Below are 12,255 nucleotides of genomic sequence, written 5' to 3' on the forward strand. Positions count from 1 at the left end.
CAATTTTTTTTGAGATTCCTATAATTGAGAAATGATTTCTTGAAATAAAGTTTCATATTCCTGCCAATTAAGAAATGATTTCTTGTAAAATCAACTTGAATAAAGAAAGTATAGTTGCATCACAGAGGCCTTTATTCCATCATGGCACCAATAATGAAGGTATCAGCGAGATCATATTCAGTACTCTTTAGCGAGGTAAGGAAGGAAAATATAATTTATTGACATTTATCTATTAAATTGGGAATACTTTGGAAACAATTGATTTTATTTTTAATACATCCTACACTACTTTCGTTATTCTACATTATTACCAAGATTCACATTCATTTACGTAATCTTTACTGCCATGACCACATGTCCTTTGTGAAACCATTACTCTTTAATCTCCATTGGGCATTTTAAAATCATGTTTGTGTCGACCTATATAGCATGATGTTGAATTCATTATCATTAATGATTATAAAAGTTGATATTTGTACTTTAAGTTACAAATATCACTTCCATTCGAAATAAAACCATTTTGACTCTTGTGTCTCACAACCTATAGCCATCTCAAAAATCATGAAATCTAGTCAAACCAATGCTACTACTATATAGCATACCTCGCATAACCAAATTAACACTAAGCCCCCTGACTTGCTAACAAAGGTCAAGCTTGGCTATTATAGGGGTAGTATGCACCGAACACTATGGAATTGCTATTATGGAAACATTTCTAGCATTTAGGATATATTTCCACAAATATCTATGACTCTCATTTTTTGAAAAATTTCAAGGGCATGATCCTATAGTTACTAACGAATTCTTCAACACATTCAAGAGAGAAACTACAAAAGTTGGTGATCTTAAATTACATTTCTGGAGGAAAATTTAGCAAAGGTTACAAGATTAGTGAAAAGCGGTGAAAAATGGTTGAAATGAAAGAGGGTAAATAAGGGGACATGTACACTATTTATAAAGAAAAAAATAGGAATGTTGATTTTTCTAAAGGTTTTCCAAGGCGCCATCTAAAGGACCCATTGGCTAACATAGTCTATTTCCTACAAAAATATGTTACCTGTGAAGGTAGGTACAACATAATTTTTCTCTATCATATACACTTGTTGGAATATTTCAAAAAGATATTTTAAAAGGATAAATTTTCCATTTTTCTTAAATAAAAGCCTATTGAAGATATTAGTCGTGGTTTAAAAATGCCAAAGAAATAAAGAGAGATTACTTTACCATCATGATCTAGTTAAATTACTTGTTTTAGATAATATGGTTAAATTAAATAAAACATTGGGTGAGTTTTATAAAGAAACAAATTTATAGTTGAGGAGGTAAGGCCCCCTAAAAACCATAACAAAATAAATTCGGACCATGATGAGGGACAAATTGAATCAAAAAATACAGAAGATCCAGAAAACCCAACTCAAGAGTCACAGGAAAATATAGAACCTCAAGGCCACTAATATATTGAACAAGTCAGGGAATTAGAACAAAGTACACAGGAAACATAGGGAGAATAGGAATCCTCACCTTCCCTAGAGGTTATTGGCTCATTGTCCACTGGAAAGAAAACAAGAGCTGGTTCTAGGACACCACCAACAACGTGTAGTGGGCTTAGTAAAGAACTGACACAATTATTGAAAGAGGCCTATGGAGAAGAATACAACCATACTAAACCATAAGGAATTCCTAAAGAGTGTATAAATCCCAAATTTTGTATGAGGAGGTCATTTATAAAGTACATGCTAAAAGAGTACAAGAACTTCAAAAGGAACAAGAAATAGATATTGGAAGGAATTACACATAGGAAGTATACACATAGTAAAGCCAACTACTCCAACAGGGATAGGAAGAAGATGAAGAACATTCATCAAAATAAACTCAAAAACACAAAAGTCCTAGATATCAACGACTAATCATTTCGTTGAATAAACTAAAGAAAAAGAACAAGACTATTAAAATGTTGAAACATAATCTACATGAAACAAAGATAGTAAATGAGGTGATAAATGTTGGAAACCTTTGAGGACTACTTAGAGGGTGAAGTGAATCAGTAGTGTGACTTCCTAACTTTTTACCAATTAAAATTTCTCTACTAATGCATGCATATATTAACCAACAACACATTGGATTGTCTCATAAACATAAACCATATATGTAACTAAAACAAGATAATTGACGGGCCTCCAAATTAGACATAAATTCAGGCCCATCTGACCATCCATCAAAACATTAGACCTCAATATTTTCATTAGATGACATATTTTTAACTTTCATATTTTCATTAGTAAGGTTTATAGATAGTTGAATTTTTGTGCCAAATATTATTTATTTTTGTAAAATATTGTGAGAATATTGGGCATATTATGAAGATATGGAGGAGGAGATAATATAGAGACTTGATCCCTACTACAGTAGGATAAACATTGGATGATAAATTAACAAAATATCATTAAATTATTGAAAAATTCTAGAGCTCCATTGATTGATAAAATCTAAGAATGTGTTCCCTATCATTTAATGCAAATTCCTAGTGTTGGGAACTAGATCCAAATTTTGAGGGATTTTGGAGGGGAAAGTTGCCTCCTTTCAAGGAGAATGCTTCCTCATCACTTTTTATAAGTACCAATTCGAAATTTCCTTTAGAGGCGGGTATTTCTTAGTCTTCATGTGGAGAAAATTTGTTATTTAGTTGTCCACTTTCAATGCTAGCAGGGATGTGCTTGGATTCATTCAAATAATGAAGTTTGGTGGCATTTTTATCCTCTAAAGCTAGGTTTCTTCAATAGGAATATGATTTTCCTTAGGCTTGGCCATGCCAGGATCCTCATATCCCTCTTGTATAATTTATTTATTTCCTTTGAATGTCTTTTTCACTTGCATCTCTTATTTTTGTATTTACTATTCATGCTTATTTTGTTGTAGATCATATTGGTTAATGATTGAAGTGAGATTTTTTGTAGGTTATATAGAGATTAAAAAGCATGATGCATCCTTATAAAAACTTTCAAAATTCATATTCATCATTCAACTACTTGGATAGGTTTACTAGTTCACAAATCTAGAATTTCTAGAAGTCCATTGTGGCAAATTAGCAGTAATTTTCTACTATTTCTTAGAAAATGTTAATGAGATTCATTTGAGTTGGTTAAAATTGTATTGGATCATAAAAAAAAAAAATTCAAGTTAATAACAAATTTTACCCCATAGAGTTTTCACTTGATTAGGTTAGGCATTTGTTAGGTTAACTAGCTCACTATTTATTGAATTTCCAATGTTTAGAGTAAGTAATTTTCTGCTATTTTTTTGCACGTGTTAACAAGGGTATCTTGGAGTGATTATGCTTGGAATAGATTCCTAGGTTTTACTACTTAATTAAAAATAATTCCCATGTCATTTTCATTTTATTTACTTGGGCATTTGGCAAGTTTTCCCGCTCCTATAGCAAAACAAGGCCTCTCATAGCAGCCTTGTCGCACTCTTGTAGCACTTGTAAACTTTTCCAGGTTTGCTCCAAAATCTTGGTTTTTATCCCTTATGCTTGAATACCTAAATATAGGATTTGAACCATGATTTAGTAATATAAAATACCTCTGATACCTTACCTTTTATCCATTACAATTCAACTCTCCAGTTTGCATTAATGGACAGATTCATAACTTTAAGAGCATATTGATGATTTTCATGATTATTTTATAAAGCACCTTGTGAAATTTATTGAAAAAATATATCTTGAACGTAGTGATCAAATAGATATTTCATTAAGTTTTGTTTCATTCATCTTAAGCTAGGGTTTCCACTTCCAACATTGTTATTTCTATTACATAGACTAGGTTTCCTTTTTGATGTGCCATTTACACTATGTAGATAGGTTAAGGTTTCCATTTTTGCAAGCAGGATTAGAATTTACATTTATGTAAAGTAGAATAGTATTTCCTTTCTTAAAAATTAACTAGGATTTGCTCTCTGCAAAACTAATTAGGTTCCCTTTCTGAAAAATTACATAGGTTTCCTTTTTTGCCATTAGGATTAGTTGTGCATTTCCTTTATATAAAGATAGAGTACTAGAGTCTCTTACACCAACTTATGTAGAAGTACACCATCTATTGCACATACATTGTTGCAACCTCTTAAGATTTTATGAAACTTCATCATATCAATGAAATACAGACACATTTCATGTTCTAGATATAGTGTTGACACCTCTTAATTTTGTAGAAACCATGGGTTGATAATGCAAGTTGGTAGCCTTCAGAGTTGCAACATTCTTGTTACAATAATGGGACTCATCAATAACCATGAGAAATTAATAAAGAATGCATCAAAACACATCCACGCAAGAGACCAAGATATATAGTGGAAAATCCTTCTCTAGGAAGAAAACCACCCCTGTTTCTACTGCACTACTTTTAATCTCTATTAAGAAAAATATGTCTTACATATATTTGTTGACTCCCATCAGCTAGGAGACTTGACCTCAAATAAAATCAACTATCCCATACTAACCAAGGGACTTAATTCTACTAATCAACTCAGAAGCCTATGTTCTCACACAGATCTATGGACTACCATCCACTTTAAGCCACCACAATCAATGATCCTCATGCAACCCTGATTGGAATATCTAACTACCATTGGATGGAGAAATTTCTCCTCTCATTGAAGCTTTGAAATCACCACTCCACTCTCATGATGTCACTTCTCCTCTACTCAATGCAGACCTTATTTCATATATTTTCACAATTGATCCAAAGAATTTATGCTCAACTCAGTTTGTCTCTATAATACGATCTCAAGTGATAAGACACAATGAACAAATAAAAAAAACCACAACATGTATGCTCTCTACTCAATAAAATAACAGCCACAATCCATCCTGCAAAACCTAAAAATTAATATCACCAGCAACAAAAACTAATCTCACACTCAGTCATAATATTAAACCCCCACTCGAAATTATAAATTTTGCATAATAGAATCAACAACAGAAAACTCAACTCTTCTAGAACATTCTTCATCTTTGATCTCCAACATAAAGTTCTGAATCAATACACTACTTCAACAAATAGATATGCTCATTCTTCTTCCATTAGAACTCATACATTGAACCAATCTTTCTAACGAATAGGTCTGAATCATATATACTTTATCAATCCTTCTTTTACTCATGTATACACTCCTCCAACCATCACTTAGGTCCAAGGTGAATAATATAAAGCATGTAGGGTGAAATTCACTTTTGGAATGGGATCAAGAGTGCACAAAGTTGACAAATCCAAGCCATTATCATCACTACTTGTGCACTTAAGGTTATCACACAAATTTGAGGACTTACTTGACCAATTGTGACCTTATTCCATTAATTAATAATATTTTATGAATATGAAATTCGAAATCATATGGATGTGCATGAGGAATGCAAAGGAATTTTCTTTTTAATCCATTACGGCACCCACAATACTATAAATTCGTGGTTATAATGGCACACACAAAATTGTCTTCCAACGGTTGGAGTCGTTCAACCACACACATAAGCCTATCTCCATGTGATTGGGGCAAAGCATAAGGAAAAACATTAGAATCTCAAACCAAAACATTTGTTACCTATTTGGTCACCTTCATCAACATTTAAATCACCTCCAAACCTCTTCGAAGTCATGTAACAACTCTGCAAATAACCTCAGCATGTCTCCCAAGTGTCACTACCAAGTTGACCTAACGGCTAACAAACAAGGTTTGGAATGAATGCCAACATGTCCTCCACTCTCCTCTGACACTGACACAAGATGAAAATAACTCTAAATGGACCTATAATCATTGTTTCAACACATTGCAACACCTCAGTGTCGTCATCATCAAGTCAACACACTACTACAACAAAGTAATATCTAGTTGTTGCACTAGGTTCTTGCACTAAGTCAAGAAAATTAAGGACACGAGAAACCATCAAACAGATGACTGCCATAATTCTATCATCTAGTCATCATGAGTGTGTCATCATAATGTTAACATCAGTGCCAACATGACCATCTAAATTCCAGCTCAACCAACTCCAACCACACTACATAGATGACATTAATAGAACGACTATGATACATAGGGTTGACATGAATGCCAAGATGATCTAGCTGCCATCATGAGCCAATGCACAACATAATTCCAATAATCTATGCCTCCGGCATTGATAGAAACCACACACAAAATCCAATCCAAGCTCCTCTATCAACTCCCTTTTGACATTAATCACAAAGGGTCAAATCCGTCTGATAAGGCAACGAAAACTGAAGTGCAAGAATTGAAGCAACTGATCTCTACATGGATGAAAAATAATGCATATCAACCCATTATCCATGCCTTCATATCAAAAACAAGAAACATATGTACCAAGAAACAATCATAGTAGCATGTCACACCAAACACCTCTAGCAACAACAATAATATGCACCAATAACCATACATAATCTTCACCAAAATTACATAGCATTAACATCAATAGGTATCATCAATTTTCTTTGCTCATATAATGGGGTCAAGAAGCCCAAAAATCAAGGCAGAGCATGAGGCACACCATGAAAACCTCCAAGTGAATAATAATTCCAAAAATTGATGGCTAAAGTAAATAGCAACAAATAATTCTCCCCTTAAACGTAAGCCATTTCTTGTATCCCCTAAGGGATCTAGTCTTCAAAGAAGGATCTGGAGGAGGAAAACTAAATAAGAAGAAGATCTAAGCAGGAAGCGACACATCAAGGTTTGGAGAAATAAAGCCCAAAAATAAGATTGAGACTAGTCCAACCTCATGGTGAACATGAAGTAGTACATTATCTCTAGGGAAGCTCCGCTAAGAAATGAAGCATATGTTTAAGGTTTGTTTTATTCAACGATCATTTTTAAATAGGAGAATGATCTGATTTAAGTCTACTCATTTGGTTTTCTATGGATGAAATGATGATAAATCACCTATACAAATAAAAACTTGGATGCTTAGCTTTTGAGAATAAAAAAAAATCATAGCACATCTCCTCTAAAGAAAATAGATCGATGAGATGAATGGAACTTTCGAAGTTTCATTTTGATAAGATGCAGCCTACATAAAGCCCTTTCAAATTCATATGCACATAAATTGAGAAAAAAAATTGAAAGCATTTATATCTGAGTTGTGACATCAAAATTTTTACCATGGATAATCTTTTGAGCCTAGAAAAGAATCCCTCATGAAGGAAAAATGCTTCTATTTTTGGCCACATTGCTATAAAAAAATTTGCAACGAGGGAAACAAACCAAAAAATCCACCTGGAACAAGCCACACATAAGCCATATATCATATCTCATGCGACATCATCCACACACATCCCAAGTTATTCCATTGTTGGGCCTCAAAATGATCCCTATTTTCACTCCATTATTCACCAATATCTTCACATTTTACCTTCATGTCACCTCCATTCCACCTCCACATCATTACATTTACCTCATTATTGGGTTATAACTATGCTTTTCCAAAGTTTATTAATTCTTAACATTTTTAAGTGGTTTTATGGCTAAACTTTAGAAAATAATATGCTTATACTTATACCTAACAATTAGAATGAGTTTGTTGACATGTGTAGGTAAAAAGGAAGCTTCCAGGACATCTTTATGTGGCCTTGAATGATCAAATTCGAATTTGATAAGATAAGCCTCATGGCAAAGATCATGATCTCATGGAGAAGATCATGGACCTCATGGAGGAGATCATGGAGGATAGGGTTATGTGTCTAGATGGTTGAGAAATGTATGGAACTAAAGAGAGATTAGTGGATCATCATTATGAGTTTGTTATCTCATCTCATTGTATAAATAGGAGTACCTCCTCTATTCCAAAGGGAGGACTCTTGGAGCATTGTATCCAACTTATGATGGAATAGAATAAAGCTTCATTTTACATATATTTTCATTATGTAGTTTTAGATACAAGTTGTCTTAATGTAGTATATGGAATAGCTTGTCACTTTGTTCTTAGGAGAATTGAGCTCACTCTAGAAGGATCAAAGGAACATGTTATTTCATATTAGATCTTATTTCATTTAATTGCTTAGATGTTTGAGGATTTGTTTGTGATTGATGAATGAGTTTTAAATTAGAATCTTATCAACATATGAGAGGACAATCAAGGGTCTAAGTTAGGCTCTCTCTCTCTATTTGATTTGTAGGATAATTGAAATTCATTCTTTTTCTTTTATGTTTTAAGTCATTTCATTTCTTATGCTTATGAATGAATCTTAGTTTAGTTTGGATTAGTACATGAGAGGACAATCAAGAGACTAAGTTAGTCTCTCTCTCTACTTGAATCTGAACAACAATTAAGTTCATTCTCTTGTCTTCATTTCAAGTTTTTAGTTTTATGTAATCAATGATTTCTCTATGATACTGTAGGGAAGGACAACTAGGACCTCCTTAGTTAGGAGCCTCTTCCCTTGCATATTATATTGAATAGTAAGTAATTTAGGTAGACATAGAGTTAGTTTCCTACTCCTGCATATATTTTGCTGGCATCATCAAAAGCTTACGAGTCCCCCTGGTCGATAATTTAATGCAGCAATTTAAGCCCAATTAATTGCCCAACATCCATCTACCATAGTATCCATACAAAAGAAAATAACACCTACAACTAGTCAACATATGCATATACAATCAACTCCTTCTCATGTTATTTTCATACTACTAGGTTGATGCCAATTCCAACTATCAATCACTACAACACAATATCAATGCCAACAATATCCCACTTTGGCAGTCATGGCAACCCCAATTGAACTATGCAACTGATGTTGACCTTTGAAACTGATCTCCTCATGCTCTCCCCCTTTGACGTCAATGGAAAATGGAAAAACTCATTAATAACATAATCACTCTACTGATCATCAATAACTCCCCCTGAACACTAGATAGATGTAATATATAAGAATGATAAGAAGAAGTAACAACCATAACTCATTATGTCCTGAAGAAACAACAACACACTCAAACAAACAGAAACAAATGGATGTATCTAATTAGAAAAAAACTCAATCAACAACTCCAACAACATCAACCTCACTCTAAACAAAGGTACCAACATCAAATCATAAGCACCAACAACAACATCACTCAACTTAGCAATTCCAAATGCACCACGAGTAGCAGGGACCTACATGTAGGAATGAGATGTGGATATAAAATTTTATATGCATGGGAATGTTTTCAAGATGGAGCACAATTTTTGTACAAGTGTTGTGTGAGAGAAATGAAGGAAGAGGTTTCTCTATGGAGCACAAGCCACTTCTTGCAAGCAGGGCAAGGAAATATATTTTAGGACCAATTGCGCATTGTAGGAAGGAGTTGATTTTTTTTCCATTTGAAATTAGAGCCATTTTAAAATATAGCAAGTTACACCACCATGGATGAGACAATATTATTATCTGATCATTCTAAATATGATTATGCATCATCAAGATTATATTTTGCATAGTTAAATATGGTAGATGAAATTCCTTTATTGCATTGGATCGAAGGGATAAAATCCAAGGATTTATCTCACATGGGAAGAACATAAAAATAATGCTTTAGGTTTTTGTACTAACATGTACAAGGGATTCTTGTATTTGTGTGAATATGAAGAGTATTTTAATGTACAGAGTGATCAAGAGAGACAACTTAAGAAATTATGAGAAATGTTCAAGTTTTTCTAAAATGTGTGGGCTCTTACATGATAATTTAGAACATGCGAGAGACATTGCAAACATTCAATGTAAGATTCGACAAAATTATCAAATTCTATATTTTGTCTCGATAATATTTTTGGATGAAACATAAAAATAGGGGGTCTTCCTTGTATTATCATGTCTAGTGACAAAAAAAACACAAAATATTTCAAGAACATCCAAGGAAAATAAATAATATATGCAACTTAAATTATCTATCTGTGGTTGTAGATTCAATATTATTTGGGTTTGCACTTTGGTGATTTCATAGAAGTGATTCAATGGATGTGGCACTGCATTTCAAGCAACACGTGATGTAATTATTCCAGAACATGGATATGGACAAAGTTTATATTGCTAATATATTTGTTTTGCAAGAGCATAACTTTGAGTTTTTGCCGGGCTAAGTCAATTATTTGTAATAATGTATATTAAGTCTCAAAATAATTGAATTTTTTTACTAAGCCATGTAATCTCAAACATTCTATCTAACTGGTCATTCTCATGGACATATTTTTTAGCCATGGATGCATATTTGTGTGAAATATATTTCCATGTACATTGTTGTTTTATCTTTTGGACATTGGTGGTCTAGTCTTAGAGTCATGAATGTAACGTTTCATTTATGTATGAGGTTTTGAAATCATGCTAAAATCATGTTAGGACTATTGGGCCTCATTATTGTAGCCATATGTTATCATTTCATTGTTGTTTATCCAGTTAACTAGTGTTGGTGTCAAGTACCCTTTGAGAAGTGCTACGAATTTAATGTGGTCATGTAAATTGTTCTTTTATCATTTGAAAAATGCTGATGTTGGGTCCATGGAGTCATTTATTTTAGTTGATTGTTACATCCATATAAATTTCTTATAAATCATTTTAATTTATGGTCAAAAGTCAATTTATTCATCCATGAGGTAGAGGTTTGTGATAGAAGGCACTTGATTACAAATTGACGGTCATGATTTCAATTAAAGTATGTGCTCATGGGGAGCCTATTGCTATGTGTTGATAAATTTTTTTGCTTCCATGACATGGAGAGTGTGATTATCTCTTCACGAGAGATGTTATAATCATGATTGTTTCTTTGTATGTGTTCCTACACCTTGAGTTTAGGGGAAAGTGTTGTTGTTTTGGTTCGAGAAGTGATGGTATTATAACTAGTGTTTCTAATTGAGTTTATTTCTACTATGATATATCTATTTTTTGTCACTAAGTTGAGTGATGTTGTTGTTGTTGTTACTTATAATGTGATGTTCTTTCCTTGGTTGAGAGCGAGGTTGATGTGGTTGGAGTTGTTGATTGAGTTTTCTACTACTTCAATAAATCCATTTTCTACTATTGAGTTGAGTGTGTTGTTGTTGCTTCAGGATATAATTATTTACGGTTGTTTCTACTTCTTATAATTCTTGTAGATCAGATCCATTGAATGTTTAGGGGGAGTTATTGATAATCAGTAGAGTTATGATGTTATTAATGACTCTTTTCCCTTTTCCATTGGTGTCAAAGGGGGACTGCATGAGGAGATGAAATTCAGAGCGTATTGTCAGTTGGATAGTTCAGTTAGGGTTCTCATCAATGCCAAAGGGGGAGGTTGTTGGCATTGATGTTCTGTTGCAATGATTGATGGTTGGTATTGATGTCAACCTAGTAGCAAGATGATATCATGAGAAGAATTTGCTTGTATATGTGTATGTTGACCGTTTGAAGCTTTTATTGGATTTTGTATGGATTCTATGGTAGATGGAGTAGCTTGTTATGTGTGTGGATGATGTGGTATGAGATATTATCTATGGATTCTATGTGGCATTTTAAAGATGGATTTGTTGGTTTGTTCCATTGGTTTCATATGTTTTGTGATGTAGGAGGTTTGGTTTTATTTTTATTAGATGTTATGGTAGATGTTATGTTATGGAGTTTGTTGTTTGGTTTCTATGGCATATGATTGGGTTGTAAGTATTATCCCAGATACGTTGTCGGTAGGTGATGTAGAAGTGAGGAAGAAGGTTTGCAGAGGTTTGTGCTAATTTTTTTTTTTAATATTTCCCTATACCCTCCCATAACCACATGGAGCTAATATTATGCATGTGTTTGTAGGCCCTTTACCACAATGATGCAACTGTATGGGTGTATTTGTAGTTGATTTTTCCATGGTTTATGCATGCAGTTGAAGGTTTATGAGTGAGACATTATCTTGGTATTTCCGTTAAAATTTCCATTACCATGCTATTGGTATGTGTGTGGCATACATTGGAACGTGGTATTTCCATTACCATTATATAGGTGGTCTTGGTATTCGTATTACCATGGTCTTGGTATTACCGTGGTGTAGGTGTCCTAGGTATTGGCATAACCATGGTATTATCTCGTGGTATTGGTTTGGAGATTGTTGACAATAATTTGGCATATACATTTGTGAGAGTATTGAGTTGGGGATTTATGGTGTGAGAATATGAGAGTGTGCTATAGTGTTTGGTCTAGCATATTACATATAGGTAGTTTTGTTTAGTAGAATGTGCATATCATCTTATCACTTTCATAT

Source organism: Pinus tabuliformis, chromosome 8 (genome assembly GCF_031772625.1).
Source record: "Pinus tabuliformis cultivar Carrire ecotype Pingquan chromosome 8, CPIR1, whole genome shotgun sequence".
Lineage (NCBI taxonomy): Eukaryota > Viridiplantae > Streptophyta > Pinopsida > Pinales > Pinaceae > Pinus > Pinus tabuliformis.